Source organism: Pan paniscus, chromosome 4 (genome assembly GCF_029289425.2).
Source record: "Pan paniscus chromosome 4, NHGRI_mPanPan1-v2.0_pri, whole genome shotgun sequence".
Classification (NCBI taxonomy): Eukaryota; Metazoa; Chordata; class Mammalia; order Primates; family Hominidae; genus Pan; species Pan paniscus.
Genome location: NC_073253.2, coordinates 20834963 through 20854176, shown reverse-complemented (window position 1 = coordinate 20854176; position 19214 = coordinate 20834963). Strand labels below are relative to the sequence as shown.

General features: G+C 38.3%; 1 protein-coding gene across 15 annotated transcripts in view; it reads right to left on the bottom strand.

Moving 5' to 3' along the window:
* KIAA0825 (KIAA0825 ortholog) overlaps positions 1-19214 on the bottom strand; it is a 462297-nt gene that overhangs the window by 388680 nt on the left and 54403 nt on the right. For 4 of the 15 annotated variants that reach the window (XM_063604393.1, XM_063604390.1, XM_063604388.1 and 1 more), the window contains one exon: positions 13928-14084. The exons of 8 other annotated variants lie outside the window; for them this stretch is intronic. The gene's annotated coding sequence lies outside the window, so the exon portion shown is untranslated. Of the gene's footprint in view, positions 1-6611; positions 6713-13927; positions 14085-19214 lie in introns of all 15 variants that reach the window. 3 more of the 15 variants (XM_055112206.2, XM_063604385.1, XM_063604387.1) reach the window with 1 other exon arrangement.

The following is a 19214-nucleotide window of genomic DNA, read 5'->3' as shown; positions in this document are numbered from 1 at the left end:
ATACTAAGGCAAATATGCAAAAAATTATGAGACTTTTGAACATCTGAAATTGATGTACAGAGTGTCAGGAAGGCAGAGCAAGAAGGCTGAATAGAAGATGTCACCAAGGGTTCTCCGTGCAGGAACACCAAATTTTAACAACTAAGTACACATAAAAAGCAGTGTTATAAGAGCCAAAAATCAGGTAAAGTTACATGGCTTTAACTTCCTATCACTGAAAGAGGCACCAAGAGGATAGAAAACACATTGCTGACGTCACCCTCCCTCATCCCTTGGCAGCAACCACATAGTGTGGAAAGACAATCTATGCACTTAGGAGAGGGAGAGCACAGTGACTGGGGTGGGGGTGGGGGGGCTGGCATTGAACTCAGTGCTGCCCTGTCACAGTGGAGAGCAAAGCTGTGCTGGGCTCAGCTGGCACCCACCCATGGAGGGAACATTTGAACCAGCCATGGCCAGAAGGGAATCTCCCATCCCAGCGATCAGAACTTGAGTTTCTCTGCAATCGTTACCACCACAGGCTGCGGTGCTCTGGGGTCATAAACTTGAAAGGGAGTCTAGGATACAAGGATGGCTATTCCTAGGCACACCCTTGTGCTGTGCTGGGCTTAGAACCAGTGGACTAAGGCAGTATATGACCTAAGGAGACACCAGCTGGGGCAGCTAAGGGAGTGCTTGTGCCACCCCTCCCCCAACCCCAGGCAGCACAGCTCACAGCTGCAAAAGATACTCATTCCTTCTGCTTAAGGAGAGGAGAGTGAAGAGTAAAGAGGACTTTGTCTTGCATCTTGGATACTAGCTCAGCAACGATAGTACAGGGTACCAGGCAGACTTGTGAGGTCCCTATTCCAGGCCCTAGTTGCTAGATGACATTTCTAGACAAATCCTGGGCCGGAAAGAAACCAGCTGCCTTGATGAGAAGGACCCAGTCCTGGCAGGATTCATCACCTGCTGACTAGAGAGCTCTTGATCCCTGGATAACTAACAACGCTATCCAGGTGTATACTGTGGGCCTCAGGTGAGATTCTTAGATATGTTGACTTTAGGTGAAACCTTGCATATTCCCAGCTGTGATGACTATGGTGAAAGACTCCTTCTGCTTGAGAAAAACAGGGGGAAAAGTAAAAGGGACTTAGTCTTGCTCTTTAGGTACGAGCTCAGCCACAGTGGGGTAGAGCACTAAGTGGGCTCTTGAGGTCCCCAAGTCGAGGCCTAGGCTCTTGGATGGCATTTCTGGCCCTGCCCTGGGCCAGATGGGAGTCCACTATCCTGAAGGGTGAGTCTCATGCCTGGCAACATTCACGACAAGCTGACTGACTGAAGAGCCCTTGGGCCCTATGGGAACATTGGCTGTAGCCTGGCAATACTCCATTTGGGCCTGTGGTGATGGTGGCCACAGAGTGAGGCTCCTCTGCCTGTGGAAAGGGGAAGGAACAGTGGGAAGGACTTTGTCTTGTGGTTTGAGGGCCAGCTTAGCCACAGTAGAACAGAACACCAGATAGATTTCTAAGGGTTTTGACTCCAATCCCTGGCTCCAAGACAGTAGCTATGAACCCACCTACAGCGTGGGGGAACTTACTGCCCTGAAGGGAGGGTACAAACCTCGCTGGCTTCCCCACCTGTTGTATAGAGATTCCTAGGGCCTTGAGTGAACATAGGTGATAACCAGTTAGTAGTTACAGAAGCCCTTAGGCAAGACCCAGTGCTGTGCTGGCTTCAGGTCTGACCCAAGGAAGTTCTAGCGGTGGTGGCCACAAGGGTGCTTATATTACCCCACCCCCAGCTCCAGGTGGCTCAGCACAGAGAGAGAGAGAGAGACTCAGATTGTTTAGGAGAAAGTAAGGGAGGAGAACATGAGTCTCTGTTTGATAATCTAGTGAATTCTCCTGGATCATATCAAAGATTACCAAGGTGTACCTCTATAAGATTGCAAGAACCATAGTGTAACTGGGCATGGGGCCCAAGTCCCTTCAAATACCTGGAAAGCATTCCCAACAAAGACAGGCACAAACAAGCCCAGCCTGTGAAGACTACAATAAATACCTAATTATTCTATGTCCAGGCACCAAAAAAAAAAAAAAAAAAAAAACAATCCGCAAGCATCAAGACCATCCAGGAAAACATGACCTCACCCAATGAACTAAATAAGGCACCAGAGACCAATCCTAGAGAAAAACCTATATGTGACATTTCAGAGAATTTAAAATAGCTGTGTTGAGGAAAATCAAAGAAATTCAAGATAACACAGAGAAGGAATTCAGAATTTTATCAGATAACTTTAACAAAGAGATTAAAATAAAAAGAATCAAGCAGAAATTCTGGAGTTGAAAAATGTAATTGACATACTGAAGACAGCATCGGAGTCTCGTAAAAGCAGAATTGACCAAGCAGAAGAAAGAATTAGTGAGCTCAAAGACAGGCTATTTGAAAATACATAGTCAGAGGAGACAAAAGAAAAAAGAATAAAAAATAATGAAGCAGGCCAAAAGATCTAGAAAATAGCCTGAAAAGGGCAAATCTAAGAGTTATTGGCCTTAAAGAGAGAAAGAAAGGGGCAGAAAGTTTATTGAAAGAAATAATTTAAAAAATGGCACCTCAAACTTAGAGAGGTATATCAACATTCAAGTTCAAGAAGGTTATAGAACACCAAGTAGATTTAACCCAAAGAAGACTACCTCAAGGTATTTAATAATCAAACTCCCAAAAGTCATAGATTAAAAAAAAAAGAATCCTGCTGGGCACAGTAGCTCATGCCTGTAATCCCAGCATTTTGGGAGGCCAAGGCGGGTGGATCGCCAGGTCAGGGGTTCAAGACCAGCCTGGCCAACATGGTAAATCCCCATCTCTACTAAAGATACAAAAAATTGGCCAGGCATGGTGGCACAAGCCTGTAATCCCAGCTACTCAGGAGGCTGAGGCAGGAGAATCACTTGAACCCGGGAGGCAGAGGTTGCAGTGAGACAAGATTGAGCCAGTGCACTCCAGCCTGCGCGACAGGGTAAGACTCCGTTTCAAAAAAAAAAAAAGAATCCTAAAAGCAGCAATAGAAAATAAACAAATAACATACAATGGAGCTCCAGTATGTCTGGCAGCAGACTTTGAAACCTTACAAGCCAGGAGAGAGTGGCAGGATATACCTAAGGTACTGAAGGAAAAAAAACCCAAAAAAACCTTTTACCCTATAATAGTATATCCTGCAAAAATATCCGTCAAGCATGAGGAAAAAATGAAGATTTTCCCAGACAAAAGCTGACAGAGTTCATCAACTAAAGACCTGACCTACAAAAAATGATAAAGGGAGTTCTTCAAACTAAAAGAAAAAGATGTTAATGAGCAAGAAGAAATCATCTGAAGACATAAAACTCACTGGTAATTGTAAGAACAAAGAAAACACAGAATATTATAACAATGTAATTGTGGTATGTAAACTACTCATATCTTAAATAGAAAGACTAAATGATGAATGAATTGAATAATAATTAAAACAACTTTTCAGGATGTAGACAGTACAATAAGACATAAGGAGAAACAACGAAAAGTTAAAAGGCTGATGAACTAAGTTTTTACTAGTTTTCTTTTTGCTTGCTTATTTATGCAATCAGTGTTTAGTTGTCATTAGTCTAAACTAATGGGTTATAGGATAGTATTTGCAAACTTCACAGTAACCTCAAATCTAAAAAACATACAGTGGATACACAAAAAATAAATGCAAGAAATTAAATCAGATCCCCATAGAAAATCACCTTAACTAAAAGCAAGAGAGGAAGGAAGGAAAGAAGGAAGAGATAACCACAAAACAACCAGAAAACAAACAATAAAATAGCAAGAGTAAGTCCTTACTTATCAATAATAGCACCGAAAGTAAATGGACTAAACTCTCCAATCAAAAGACATACAGTGGCTGAATGGATAAAAAACCAAGACCCAGTGGTGTCCTGCCTACAAGAAATACATTTCATCTATAAAGATACACAAAGACTGAAAACTGAGGGATGGAGAAAGATATTCCATGTCAACGGAAACAAACAAACAAACAAACAAAAGGCAGCAGTAGCTATACTTGTATCAGACAAAATAGATTTCAAGACAAAAACTGTAAGAAGAGACAAAGAAGGTCATTATATTATGATAAAGGGGTCAATTCACCAAGATGATACACCAATTATAAATATATATGCACCCAACACTGGAGCATCCAGATATTATAATAAGCAAATATTATTAGAGCTAAAGAGAGAGATAGACCTCAATACATTAATAGCTGGAGACTTCAACACCTTACTTTCAGCATAGGACAGATCTTACAAAGAGAAAATCAGCAAAGAAACATTGAACTTAATCTGCACTATAGAACAAATGGTCCTAATAGATATTTATAGAATTCCTTCATCCAATGGCTGAAGAATACATTTTTTCAGTGTATTTCGCTCCTCAGCACATAGATCATTCTTAAGGAAAGACCATACGGTAGGTCACAAAACAAGGCTTAAAAGATTCAAAAAAATGAAATAACATCAAGCATCTTCCCTGACCACAATGGAATAAAACAAGAAATTAATAATAAGAGGAATTTTGAAACTGTACACACACATGGATATTAAATAATATGCTCCTGAATGACCAGTGGGTCATTGAAGAAATTATGAAGCAAATTAAAAAATTTCTTGAAACAAATGATAATGGAAACACAACATACCAAAATCTATGGGAGCTGGCGCGGTGGCTCACGCCTGTAATCCCAGCACTTTGAGAGGCTGAGGCAGGCAGATGCCCTGAGGTCAGGAGCTCAAGACTAGCCTGGCCAACATGGTGAAACCCCATCTCTACTAAAAAATACAAAAATTAGCCGGATGTGGTGGCGGGTGCCTGCAATCCCAGCTACTTGGGAGGCAGAGGCAGGAGAATTGCTTGAACCCAGCAGGCAGAGGTTGCAGTGAGCCGAGAACGAGCTACTGCACTTCAGCCAGCCTGGGCCACAGAGTGAGACTCCATCTCAAAAAATAAAAACAAAAACAAAGAAACAAAACTATGGAATATAACGAAAGCAGTACAAAGAGGGAAATTCATAGCTTTAAGTGCTTACATCAAAAAAGAACAAAACCTTCAAATAAATAACCAAATGATGCATCAAGAACTAGAATAGCAAGAGCAAACTAGACCCAAAATTAGTATAAAAAAAGAAATAATAAACATCAGAGTGGAAGTAAATGAAACTGAAACAAAGAAAACAATAGAAAAGATCAATGAAACAAAAAGTTGGCTTTTTGAAAAGATAAAATGGACATCAACAGAGGACTGGATAAAGAGAATGTGGTACATATACACAATGGAGTACTCTTCAGCCACAAAAAAGAACGAGATCCTGTCATTTGCAACAACATGGATGAAACTGGAGGTCATTATGTTAAATGAAAAAAGCCTGGCACAGAAAGACAAACATCACATGTGCTCACTTACCTGTGGAAGCTAAAAATTAAAACTCTGGTCCTGCACAGCTGGGAAACCAATCTGTGCCACCTGCATTTCTAGCCAGAGAAACAATTTGGTGGACTTCCCCAGGGTGAACTCACCTTTATACTGGCCAAACTACTGCACACCTTCATCCAACCTGGAAAGGCCCCCAAACTGAACATAGATTACACTACTGTGTGAACCTATAACCAAAGTCAAAGCACCCCACCCAACTGACACCGCAAGACCCATCTATAGGAATAAATCTTTCTCTATGAAAGCTACTCCATTAAATTGGAAGAGGCAACTATTACATCAGATGTGAAGAAATCAACATAGGGACATATCAAACATAAAGAAAGGAAACATGACACATTTGAAGAAACACAATAATTCACAGTAGCTCACACCTGTAATCCCAGCACTTTGGGAGGCCGAGGCAGGCGGATCACGAGGTCAGGAGACCGAGGCCATCCTGGCTAACACAGTGAAACCTCATCTCAACTAAAAATACAAAAAATTAGCCAGGCATGGTGGCAGGTGCCTGTAGTCCCAGCTACTCGGGAGGCTGAGGCAGGAGAATGGCGTGAGCCCGGGAGGCGGAGCTTGCAGTGAGCCCAGATTGCACCACTGCACTCCAGCCTGGGCGACAGAGTGAGACTCTGTGTCAAAAAAAAAAAAAAAAAAAAAAAAAAAGAAACACAATAATTCTCCAGTAGTAGACACTAATCACAAAGAACTACATAAAATGCCAGAAAAAGTATTCAAAATAATAAAACTCACTCATATATGAGAATATAGACAGATAATTCCATAAAATCAAGATAGTACTTTGTGATTTGAACGAAAAATTCAACAAAGTGATAGATATCATAAATATGAGCCAAACGGAAATCTTAGAGCTGAAGAATTCCAGAAATAAAATAAAAAAATATAACATAAAGCTTTAACAACACACTAGACCAAGCAGAAGAAAGAATACCTGAACTTAAAGACAGGCTTTTGAAATAATACAGGAAGAAAAAAAAATGCAGAAAGCCTTCAGGGTTTATGGGACACCATTAAATGTACTAATTTTCACATTATGGGAGTTCCAGAAGGAAAAGAGAAGGACAAAGATATACAAACCTTATTTAATAAAATAATAACTGAAAATTTACCAAGTCCTGGGAGAGACATGAACATCCAGATCCAGGAAGCTCAAATATCCCCAAAAAGTTTCAGTTCAAACAGATCCTCCCTGAGGCATATAGTAGTGAAACTGTCAAAAGTCAAAGACAAAAAATAATTCTAAAAACGGCAAGAGAAAAGCATTAAGTCATATTTAATGCAATCCCCAATGGACTAAGAGCAGATTTCTCAGCAGAAATCTTACAAGCCTGGAGAGAATGGGATAATATATTAAAAATATTGAAAGAAAAAACTGCTGGACAATAATAATACACCCAGCAAACCTATCCTTCAGAAATGGAGAAACAGTCTTTCCTAGGCAAGCAATAACAAAGGAAACTCATTGACATATATTGGCCTTATATTAAATACTTAAGGGAGTCCTACATCTGAATGTGAAAAGATGGTAACTACCACCATGAAAATACACAAAATTATAGAACTCACTGGTAGAAAAGGAGAAAGAAAAAGGAATCAAACTTTAACACTACAGAAAAACCACCAAACTGCAAAAATAAATAGAAATTAAGGGAAAAAAATATACAAATAAACAAGAAAATAATACAATAACAGGAGTAAGTCCTCACTTATCAATAATAACCTTGAATGAAAATGGATTCAATTCCTCAATTAAAAAATATAGAAATGGATCAAAGAACAAGACCCAACTATATACTGCCCACAAAAAAACTACCCTCATCTGTAAAGACACACAGACTGAAAGTGAAGAGATGGAAAAAGATATTCCACACAAAGAGAAACCAAAAGCAAGCAGAAATAGCTATAGTTATATCAGATAAAAATACTTCAAGTAAAAACTCTAAAAAGAGAAAAGGAATGACATTATACAATAATAAAGGGATCAGTTTAGCAAAAGTATATAACAATTCTAAATATATATGCACCCAACATCTGAGTAACTAGATAGAAAAGGCAAATATGAGATATAAAGGGAGACACAGACTGCAATGCAATAATAGTTGGGGGCTTCAACATCCCATTCTCAGCACTGGAAAGATCATCTAGACAGAAAATCAACAAAGAAACATTGGATTTAAATAGACAAAATAGACCTAATAGATATGTACAGAAAATCCCACTAAACAGTTGCAGAATACACATTCTTTTCATCAGCACATGGAACATTCTTCAGGACTGACCATATGTTAGGACACAAAACAAATCTCAAAATATTTTAATAATTGAAATCTTATCAAGTACCTTTTCTTATCACAATGGAATAAAACTAGAAATCAACAAGAGAAACTTTGGAACGTGTACAAATACATAGAAATGAAACAACATGTTCCTGAATGACGAATGGGTGAAGAAAGATATTATGAAGAAAATTTAAGTTTCTTGAAACAAATGAAACATGGCAACATGGATGAGTCTGGAGGATACCATGTTAAATGAAATAAGCCAGGAACAGAAAGTTAAACACCGCATACTAACACTTACATATGATAGCTAAAAAAGCTGATTTCATAGAAGTGAAGAGTAGAACAGAGGTTAGTAGAAGCTGAGAAAGGTAAGGGGTAAAGAAAGGAAGTGATTTGTTAAAGGATACAAAATTACAGCTAGATAGGAGGAATAAGTTTGAATCTTCTATGGCACTGTAAAATTCCCATAGTTAATAATATACTATATATTTTCAAATAGCTAGAAGAGAAGATATGAAATGTTCCCAACACAAAGAAATGTAAATGTTTGGGATGATGGATCGACTAATTACTCTGATTTGAATACTATATGTTGTATTTACTGAAACATCACTATGTACCCATGTACAACTATTGTCAATAAAAAAATAAGTAAAGGCTGGGCGCAGTGACTCACGCCTGTAATCCCAGTACTTTGGGAGGCGGAGGCGGGTGGATCACCTGAGGTCAGGATTTCAAGACCAGCCTAACCAACATGGTGAAACCCCGTCTCTACTAAAAATACAAAAAATTAGCAGGGCATGGTGGTTGGCGCTTATAATCCCAGCTACTCGGGAGGCTGAGGCAGGAGAATCGCTTGAACCCAGGAGGCAGAGGTTGCACTGAGGCGAGATCACACCATTGCACTCCAGCCTGGGCGACAAGAGCAAAACTCCATCTAAAAGAAAAAAGAAAAAAAAAAAGTAAAAAAAAAAAATTTACGGCTGGGTGCAGTGGCTCATGCCTGTAATCCCAGCAATTTGGGAGGCCAAGGCGGGTCGATCACCTGAGGCCAGGAGTTTGAGATCAGCCTGGTCAACATGGTGAAACCCCATCTCTACTAAAAATACAAAAAATTAGCCAGGCATGGTGGCAGACGGCTGTAATCCCAGCTACTCAGGAGGCTGAGGCAGGAGAATTGCTTGAACCTGGGAGGCGGAGGCTGCCGTGAGCCAAGATCGCGCCGTTGCACTCCTTCCTGAGCAACAAGAAGGAGACTGTTTAAAAAAACAAAAAGAAAAAAAAATTTAAAAATGAGGCAGGTAGATTAGGCTCTCAGTTTTCTTCCAGCTATAAAATCGTGATGTTCTCTAAGAAACAGCATGAGAAGGACATATTTCTGAACCCAAATCAGCTCTTCAATGGACTTGACTATTTTGTTCATCAATACTACCATTTTTCTTGTCCCTTGGACTGTCAGAGCCACTTTTGACTTTTCCCATTTCCCTTCCCTAGGCACACTACAGAGAAAGCTGAAGTAGAATCTACAGCTTAGCAAGAAATAATTTGTGAAAAAATAGAATGTGTGGCAGCAAGATATTCTTCTATGGTGATAGGAGAGATCCCCTGTAAAACCCCTGCAACTCTAAGCTCCATAAAATATTCTATGAGGCAGTAATCTCATGTTCCCAGGTTCCCCTGACTTGGCAGACTCCTTATTCAACAAAAGATGTCTGAGACCAACTCAGACATCTTTATGGCATGCCATCACATGGAAAAGGGGTAACATTAGGGAATCATACCTTCACAGGCCATCATGTATTCTTGGTCTATTTATTCCTTATATTCTCTATATTATTTGTATTATTCTTTGTATTGCTGGTTTGGTTTGTGTTGCTGGCTTGGTAATAAAGCAAAGTGAAAATAAACCGACCAGGTCACCATTCTTAAACATGCACCAGCCTTTTCTTCTGGCCTGGCTCATTTTTATTTTGCCATTCATATTTAGTCAGAAAGTAATATTCCTATATCATTTACAAAGTCCTGCCAAGATTAAAAAATTCAATATTTAATTTTTACTAAATCTTGGAAAATATATGTAATTCAGTGATCTCATTCATTGAGACCTGGATTAAAGCTAAAATGGCTAAATAATAGTAATGATAACAGCCGACTCTTTTGTAGCACTTATATGAGCCAGGCATTGTTCTGTGTACTTTATATATATATATATATATATATATATATGAATTCATTTAATTCTTAACATAAACAGATAGATAATATTATAATCTTATTAAAGATATGGAAACTGAGGCACAGAAAGATTCATGACTTGTCCAAGGTCACTTAGATATGAAATGGCAAAGCTGGGATTCCTATTGCTTCAAGGGCTGTCCTGAATCATAATGCTATAAATTGCCTCTCTATATAGACTTCAACTTTTACAAAAAATTAATATTTTACCTCTTATATATGTTGATTTATTTTTCTGCCATATACATTTGACAGTTTTCCCTAGAACTATTATAAATGTCCTTCATTGTGAAATCTACATAATTGCAAAAACAAAAACAAAAAACAAAACATAAAAAACAACACCATCAACTTTTTTAAAGGCCAGAGCTTACTTGTAATATTTTAGGGTTGCCTGAAATTTCTTTCTTCTCATTAATTACTGGGAGTTGAGATTTTAATGTTTTAGCCTTCCCCCAATGACTACATAAACACTCCAGTGGATCTTAATTTGTTGATAGTCATTTAAACCCCTTAGATATTGAAGTCATATTAGGAAACAAAGAACTTGTTATTCCATTCAATTTATTTTCTCAACTCTTATCTATATATTAGATTTTCTTATATAGACTGCTATGCTTTCTGCTAATAACTGTGGAAGTTCTGATTACTATAATTATGTAAACTAGATTATCTATATATATCTGGTAAGTACTCATATTAATATACTATGACTATTAAAATTCCTCCATTTAAAATATAAGATACTCCACTGTAACTCCTATTAATTATTTATATATGTGTGTGTATGAAGTAGAAATTGACAGGATCAGTCAGAATACACTATTGTAGCTTGACAAGCAAACAGAATTAATTGTCATGTGATTTGCTCACCAATTCTGACATTGCTTTATTTTTCAATGCAGTTCTCTTTCTATATAATATTCTCATTTTAATAACTTTATAATTTTCAATATGCAATCCTAGCCATCTCTTGCTTTAATGGAAGGTGAAACCAAGATAATATAAATTTTAATGTTAGCATTCCTTTATAACTGGCACTCATATATTTCACATGATTTCAAAGTCATAAAATTACTGTATCTGTTGAGATTAGACCTAAATAATGTCACAGATCATGAGATTAATGATATTAACTAATGAATTTTCAAGTATAGTAAAAGTTTATTAACTTGAAGATCTGCATTAGTAGAAAATTTAAGTTATGGAGCACTTTTTAAAAGGCAGTTTTGTATTATGTATCAACTGGGAATAATAATAAATACAGTTTATGAGATATCAATTACTTTTTTTTTTTTTTTTGAGACAGAGTCTCACTCTGTTGCCCAGGCTGGAGTGCAGTGGTGCGATCTCGGCTCACTGTAACCTCCGCCCCCTGGATTCGAGCGATTCTTCTGCCTCAGCCTCCCTAGTAGCTGGGATTACAGGTGTGTGCCACCACACCCGGCTAGTTTTTGTTTTGTTTTGTTTCAGTTTGGTTTTTTGTATGTTTCATAGAGATGGGTTTCACCACATTGGCCAGGTTGGTCTGGAAGTGATCCGCCTGCCTCGGCCTCCCAAAGTGCTGGGATTACAGGCATGAGCATGAGCCACATGTCCCGCCAGATGTCAATTATATTTTAAAGAAACTCTCTTTTAATAACTTAATAACAATGATTTGAACTTAGCATGCACTTTGTATCAAAATGCTTTCTTCTAAAGGATTTAAGGTTCTTAAATTAAGTTCCAAGAGTTTAAAAATTTCTCCTAAAATGTTAATAGTATTAATAAGCAAGTCGTATTAATGTGGTACTATTTTCCTAAAATATTGGTGACATTATTATTTAGCTTAACTTTAATTTGATTAAAACATCTACCCATTACAATACGCTTTTATGCCATCCAGAGCTTTGTTCCATGAATTATCACCAGTCTTGTATCATCAATATCCCTTTCAGCAGACTATAAACATGTCCAAGCTTCTTACTTTTTAGAAACCAGCAAAACCTACCCTAGTATCCCTTCCTGTCATATCCCAGCTTCTCAAAATAGTAGTCTACATTTCCTGTGTTCTCACCTCTCATTTACTCCTCAACCCAGAGTAATAATTTCTGCCTCGAACCTTACAAATTGACAAAATATTTTTCAGTTCCTATCACGCTTAATCTCTTTGCACTATTCAGTACTGATAGCTACTCCTTCCTTGAAATTGTCTCGTCTCTTGACAATCTTCCTAAATAGCACGCCTTCCTAGTTTTCCATCTTGTCACTCACACCATTTATTTGTTTACCAGGCTCCTGGTAGGAAACATCATTTTGGGTAGCTGGCCAGATCACATTTCTTTTTTAATTAATTAATATATTTATTTATTTATTTTGAGATAGAGTCTGGCTCTGTTGCCCAGGCCTAAGTGCAGTGGCACGATCACAGTTCACTGCAGCCTTGACCTCCTGGGCCAAGTGATCCTCCCACCTCAGACCCCTACTAACTGGGACTACAGGTACGTGCTACCATGCCTGGCTAATTTTTGTAGAGATTGGGTTTTGCCATGTTGCCCAGGCTGCTTTCAAACTCTTGGGCTCAAGCAATCCACATGACTCAGCCTTCAAGGTACTGGGCTTATGGATGTGAGCCACCATGCAAGGCTCCTTTCTTTCTTTTTTTTTTTTTTAAATCAATTATACAACATACAGATACACAATGAGGGTCCATTTCTGTGTGATAGGATCTAACCCTAGCCATAATGGATTTAGGGTTAGACCATTATGAGAGACAGGACTAGCTGGATTTCCTAAGTTGACTAAGAATCCCTAAGCCTAGCTGGGAAGGTGACCGCATCCACCTTCAAACATGGGGCTTGCAACTTAACTCACACGTGACCAATCAGGTAGTAAAGAGAGCTCACTGAAATACTAATTAGGCAAAAACAGGAGGTAAAGAAATAGCCAATCATCTATTGCCTGAGAGCACAGCAGGAGGGACAATGATCCGGATATAATCCCAGGCATTCAGCCAGCAATGGCTACCCTCTTTGGGTCCCCTCCCTTTGTATGGGAGCTCTGTTTTCACACTATTAAATCTTGCAACTGCACTCTTTTCTGGTCCCTGTTTGTTATGGCTGGAGTGGTGCTTTCGCTCACTGTCCACTACTGCCTTTGCTGCCATCACAGACCTGCTGCTAACTTCCATCCCTCTGGATCTGGCAGGGTGTCTGCTGTGCTCCTGATCCAGGGAGGCGCCCATTGCCGCTCCTGATCAGGCTAAAAGCTTGCCATTGTTCCTGCACAGCTAAGTGCCTGGGTTCCTAATTGAGCTGAACACTAGTCACTGGGTTCCACGGTTCTCTTCTATGACCCACAGCTTCTAATAGAGCTATAACACTCACTGCATGGCCCAAGATTCCATTCCTTGGAATCCGTGAAGCTGAGAACCCCAGGTCAGAGAACATGAGGCTTGCCACCATCTTGGAAGCAGCCCGCCGCCATTTTGGAAGCAGCCCGCCGCCATCTTGGGAGCTCTGGGAGCAAGGACTCCCTGGTAACATTTAGATGTATACTAAATGATTTTTGAAATTTGGAATGGAGGCAGGGATAAGACATCACTGGTGGTAAACCAATCAAGTTAATTCCAGCCTCCCAAAAGCATGTGAATGAATGTTTTTTGGCTGAGGCCACTAGAACTGCAGTTTTTGCTCTTCCCTGATTACACACAAAGTTTTCATTAGGTTATGTGAGATACACACAATAAATCTTCTCCATGCTCCACTGCCCAACACTCACATTTTTTTTTTCCCTTAAAGTAACCACAGTAGTTTTTTGTGTTAAATTAATAAATATTTTGATAGGCTTCTTTCCCATATCTGCCATTAAACACCAATATTCACCACAGGGTTCTCTCTAGACCTGTGATGAGGTTTAGGACATGTTACCGCAAAGTTTGGAGTACTCTGGCACTTGAGAAAACAGCAGAAACAGGAAAGTCTCTCTGACTTTCTTCCTCCCCTTCTTCTCTGAAGCAGATTGTAAAAGAATTCTCCACCTTCCACTGAAGTAGGTCATAAGACCTTCATTCCACAAGTGCATTCCCTATACCGGGAAGAAAGCAATGTCCTTATCTCTGAAGACACAGACACACAGAGAAGGATCATAACAAACAGATCTCGCTAAATTCCACCAGTTTATTATTAGATCATAGCCTTTTGTCATCCATCATACTTCTGCATGACTGTCCATAAAAATACATAAGTTGTTCTGTTTCCTTAGGTCTTCATTTCTGAATGCTCCCATGTCATGTAAAACTTAATCAAATATATTTGTATGCTTTTCTCTTGTTAATCTGTCTTCTACTTACAGGATCCTCAGCCATGAACCTAAGATGGGAAGAAAGGATATTACTTTTTCTTCCCTACACGTGTATTCTTTTAAATACCTTTACTGAGCTTTCTTCAAGCAAATCAACTGCATTTTATATAATTTTACAAGAGTACTTTTATGTTTTCAATAAAACAATTTATATTGTTTTGGAAAATGTTGTAAAGGACTATAGGGTGCCAGGGAAGATCCCTTCTCTCCTAACTGTTGATCTTTACTATAGATTAACTTCCCTCTTAACGTTTTCTATGCAAAGACTTCATGACTATCACACTGTCTAAGATGGAATGTTAAATACTCTCTTTTAAATAGGACACAAAATGAAAACAAGTTCTTTGGAAATGAAAACAAACTGTAACTCATTAAATTGTTGTAACTCATAAACCAGCCTTGTATAGAAAATGGAACAATCCTACTAAATATATTTTGTTTCCTACCTATATAAGCAAAACTTTAACTGATCCCATTTCCCTGGAGTCTGTGTTTCTTGGATGGCTACTCCCAGTTTTTCACTTGAATAAACTGTTTAAAACTGGATTATGATCCTTTTGGTCATTTCAGCTTGACACTATCATCTCTATGATGAAAATTCAAAGTCTCTATCTATAATTATAGTCATTCCTCCAAAACTCCCATACATATTTCCAAGTACTTACCAGACAATTCCACATCACTGATTCGAAGGTTCTTTAAACTTATGATGGGGATCAAAATATTTTACCACAAAATATATTTCATATTTTGAGGTGGCTGTCAGAAGGCCGGGAAACAGAAATGGCCCTGCAAAGCTGTCTTTTTTCAGGAAAACATGCATCCATAAAGAATCTGCATTAATGCAGCCAGGCCTTCTCTTGTCTGAATCTAGGAAAGATTAACTGAGAGTCTGACACCTCTAAAAGTCTGAAAAGAAACATTTACCATTTTTTCTCTGAGGGCTGCTTCCTGTGAGGTTTCATCAACATAACAAGACCACCTTGGCTAGTCAAGCCTCTTCTCTCCCTCCTATAACTTAATGTACCATCATAACCCATTCTTGGCCATTCTCTGAGCTGTCATTCTTTCTGTAACTACAAGATAGTATATAAGCTCTTATTGGGAGGGGTAGGGGTTGGGTCTTCATTCTGAAGGCTCTTGTATATACACAAAAATAAATTCATGTGTCTTTTCTCCCACTTATCTGCCTCATGTCAGTAATTATTTTCAGCAAACCTTCAGAGGGCCAACGAAAACTCAGTATGTCCAAAATTTAATTCAGAGTCTTTTCCTTAAACTGGCTTCTCGTCCTACCTTACAGGATAACCATTTACCTCATCTCCCTGTTTCTTGCCCTAGTATCTTAAATCAGGTATCAGCAAACTATGACATGGCTTGCTTTTCTATGGCCTGATAGTTTTTACATATCTAATGAGTTGTAAAAATAAAAATCAAACAAAAAAGAATATGCTACAGAGGCCATATGTGTCCACAAATTCTAAAATATTTACTATCTGGCCTTTTGGTTATTTCAGTCATAATAGAAAATGTTCGCTGACCCCTGTTTTAAATGGTCACCAAGTTCTTGGATACTTTTTCTCCCTAAGATCTTAAATGGTCACCAAATGCTCTCAAAGATGACATTTACCTCCGTCTGCAACCAGTGTCGCAGATTTGGACATTATTTCTTGCTGAAAAACCTCCCATCTGACTTCCAAGACTCATATCTTGTGGTATAATTATATACACGTGCGCGTGTGCGCACACAGCACACACACACACACACACACACATATACACACATTTGGTTTTAACTCCTTTCCCCCTTCCTGGCACAGAGCTCCAAAAACCCTTGGAATTTCCTGAGTGATTGAAATGTCTCTTGTTATTCACAGGTGATTTTATATTTATGAGGTTACTCTGGAGGGCCCCTAGAGAGCTTCAGGATGGGAGCTAGTCTAAAAAAACCAACCATTTGATTACTGCATTAACTTTCAGCTCCACTCCCTCTAACTCTAACCTCCAGAGACAGGAAAGGGACTTGGGATTGAGACCAATCACCTATGGCCAATGATTTAATCAATCGTGTCTACATAATGGATCCCAATAAAAATTCTTAAACAAGGAGGTTCAGGAAGTTTCCAAATTGGTGAACACATCCATGTCTTGAGAGGATGGCACACCCAGACAGGAAGTTCTGTGCCATAATCCTCTTCCTTACTTTATCTTATGCATCTCTCTCATTTGGCTGTTCCTACATTGTATCCTTTCTAATAAAACTGTATGTATACTGCTTCCCTGAGTTCCGTGCATCATTCTAATGAATTATTGAACTGTGGCAACCCCCAAATTTGTAGTCTTGTGGCGGAAGTGTGGGTCATCTGGGAAACCCACCTGCAGCTGGCATGTGAAGTGAGGGCAGTCTTATGGGTCTGAGCTCTGAACTTGTGGGGTCCTGGTAGTGTCAGAATTGAATTTGAATTGAATTGTAGGACACCCAGTTGGTGTCTGTCTTGCATATGGACTCTACGCTTCTCATTTTATACATTTAATCTGATCATTTCACTACCTGCTTAAATAAATAAACACAGGATTTTCCACAATGCATAGAAAAACTCATCTTGTTTTATATAAATATAGTTCCTCATATTTAACTTAATTCCTATTCCTATTAAATAATTATATTTTTCTACTATAGCCCTTCTTGACTGACATCTTGAAATAGCCTTCTAGTCATAACTTCCTCTACACTAATAATGTTCTCAGTAGAAAATCATATTTATGAAAGGCATTTATTTCACCAATGTAGATAATACTATTTAAAGGCTATATATAACTATAATAACGTAACTTGAGTATTATTAAACAGAAAAAAGTCACCTACGAATGTGGCTTAAACAATTTTTAAATGGCTTTTAAACTATGTAAGCCATTTTTAAAAAATTGTGAAAGGTAGGAAGCTATCAATTAAAATTTAAATGTGATACCTTAAAATGCTTTTTAGTTTCCATCTACAAAAAAAGGATGTTAGATAAAAACGATTTTTAAGGACTCTCTAGTTTTAAAATTCTGTGATTTAATCATGTGATCTACTTCTTTAATATTTAATCTTCTGTCATACAGCCTTTGTAGTATACTTTTTAATTCTATAGTTCAATAGAAGTATAATTTGTCAGTGGTTAGGACAAATTCATATGAAATAACTTGAAAATCTATTTTAAAAACAATCAATGAAAGTAAATTTTGGATTTCTTCAAATTAAATCTAAAAATCCATCACTATACTGGCTTTTTATTTTATTTGCTGCTTTACTTATCTCAACAGTGAATCTATCATATCAACATAGTCATCATGATCCAAGCTGCAAATAATAGAGAGTGTCAGTGTCAATTTTGCTTTCTCACACTTGCTTCCCTTCACTTCATCTGATTTTAATAATCCCTGTCAAACCACAAACAGTCCAAATTACCTTCATGACACAGAAGCTTTCAAGGAGCAGACAGAATCTCAACTTTCATTTAGCAACTACAAAAGAAAGCTGTCCAGCTGGACAAATATTATTTCCACACTTGACAATCTCTACAGTTAAGCATGCATTTTAATTTTAACTAAACCTGCCAGGAGTTTGATATGAGCTCCTTGTTGCGTGCAGATTGACTCACAGGATTATCAGACCAATGACTGTAATTGAGAGGAAAGAACCTAGCATTTATTTACTAACAGATGAATCACATACCAAAGCTGAGGGACCAAAATGAACATGTAAGAGATAGTATGTAGGTATAGACTGCAGAGGAAAAACTACTTAAATTAAGTGCTTTAACTATTAAATAAATTTTAAATATCTAGAACACATTCTTGACGTAATTCTGAAAAGTAACAGCTAATAAGTCAAATCATAAAACAGTTAAAATTTTACCCGTAGACACTATTGAGAAACAGGTTCTAAAATGAAATCTAAAGAGATTTTAAAAGGTGTTTTGAGCTGGGCACGGTAGCTCACGCCTGTAATCCCAGCACTTTGGGAGGCCGAGGCGGGTGTATCACAAGGTCAGGAGATCGAGACCGTCCTGGCTAACACGGTGAAACCCCGTCTCCACTAAAAATACAAAAAAAAAAAAAAAATTAGCTGGGCGTGGTGGTGGGCGCCTGTAGTCCCAGCTACTCCGGAGGCTGAGGCCAGGGAATGGCGTGAACCCAGGAGGCAGAGCTTGCAGTGAGCCGTGATCGCACCACTGCACTCCAGCCTGGGCAACAGAGTAAGACTCCGTCTCAAAAAAATAAAAAAGATGTTTTGGATTCACTCAACTTCAAAGTCAGATTTCTAGAAAAGTTCTATATGTCAATTATAGTGAAACTGATGTTCTTGACAAGTTATCAAAGTCCACTCAATATAGATCAATATGCCCTTGTACACACAATATAAAACTAAAAAAAAGTTCACAGTAAAAATAAATAAGTTGTAGAGAAATATTAGAATAAAAGTTACAGTGTAAAACTATAACAATGACAATTGTATCTTTGAAGTTTAATTTATTAAAGTTAAATCTAAAACTTTCCAACTGTAAAACATTTCTGTGTGCATTGCCTTTTTTAAATTTTTTTTTATGTTTTTTGAGACAGAGTTCCACTGTTTCACCCAGGATGGGGTGCAATGGTGCAATCTCGGCTCACTGCAACCTCCACCTCCCAAGTTCAAGCAATTCTCCTGCCTCTGCCTCCTGAGTAGCTGGGATTATAGGCGCCTGCCACCATGCCCAGCTAATTTTTGCATTTTTAGTAGAGATGGGGTTTCACCATGTTGGCAAGGCTGATCTCGAACTCCTGACCTCAAGTGACCCACCGCCTCAGCCTCCCAAACTGCTGGGATTA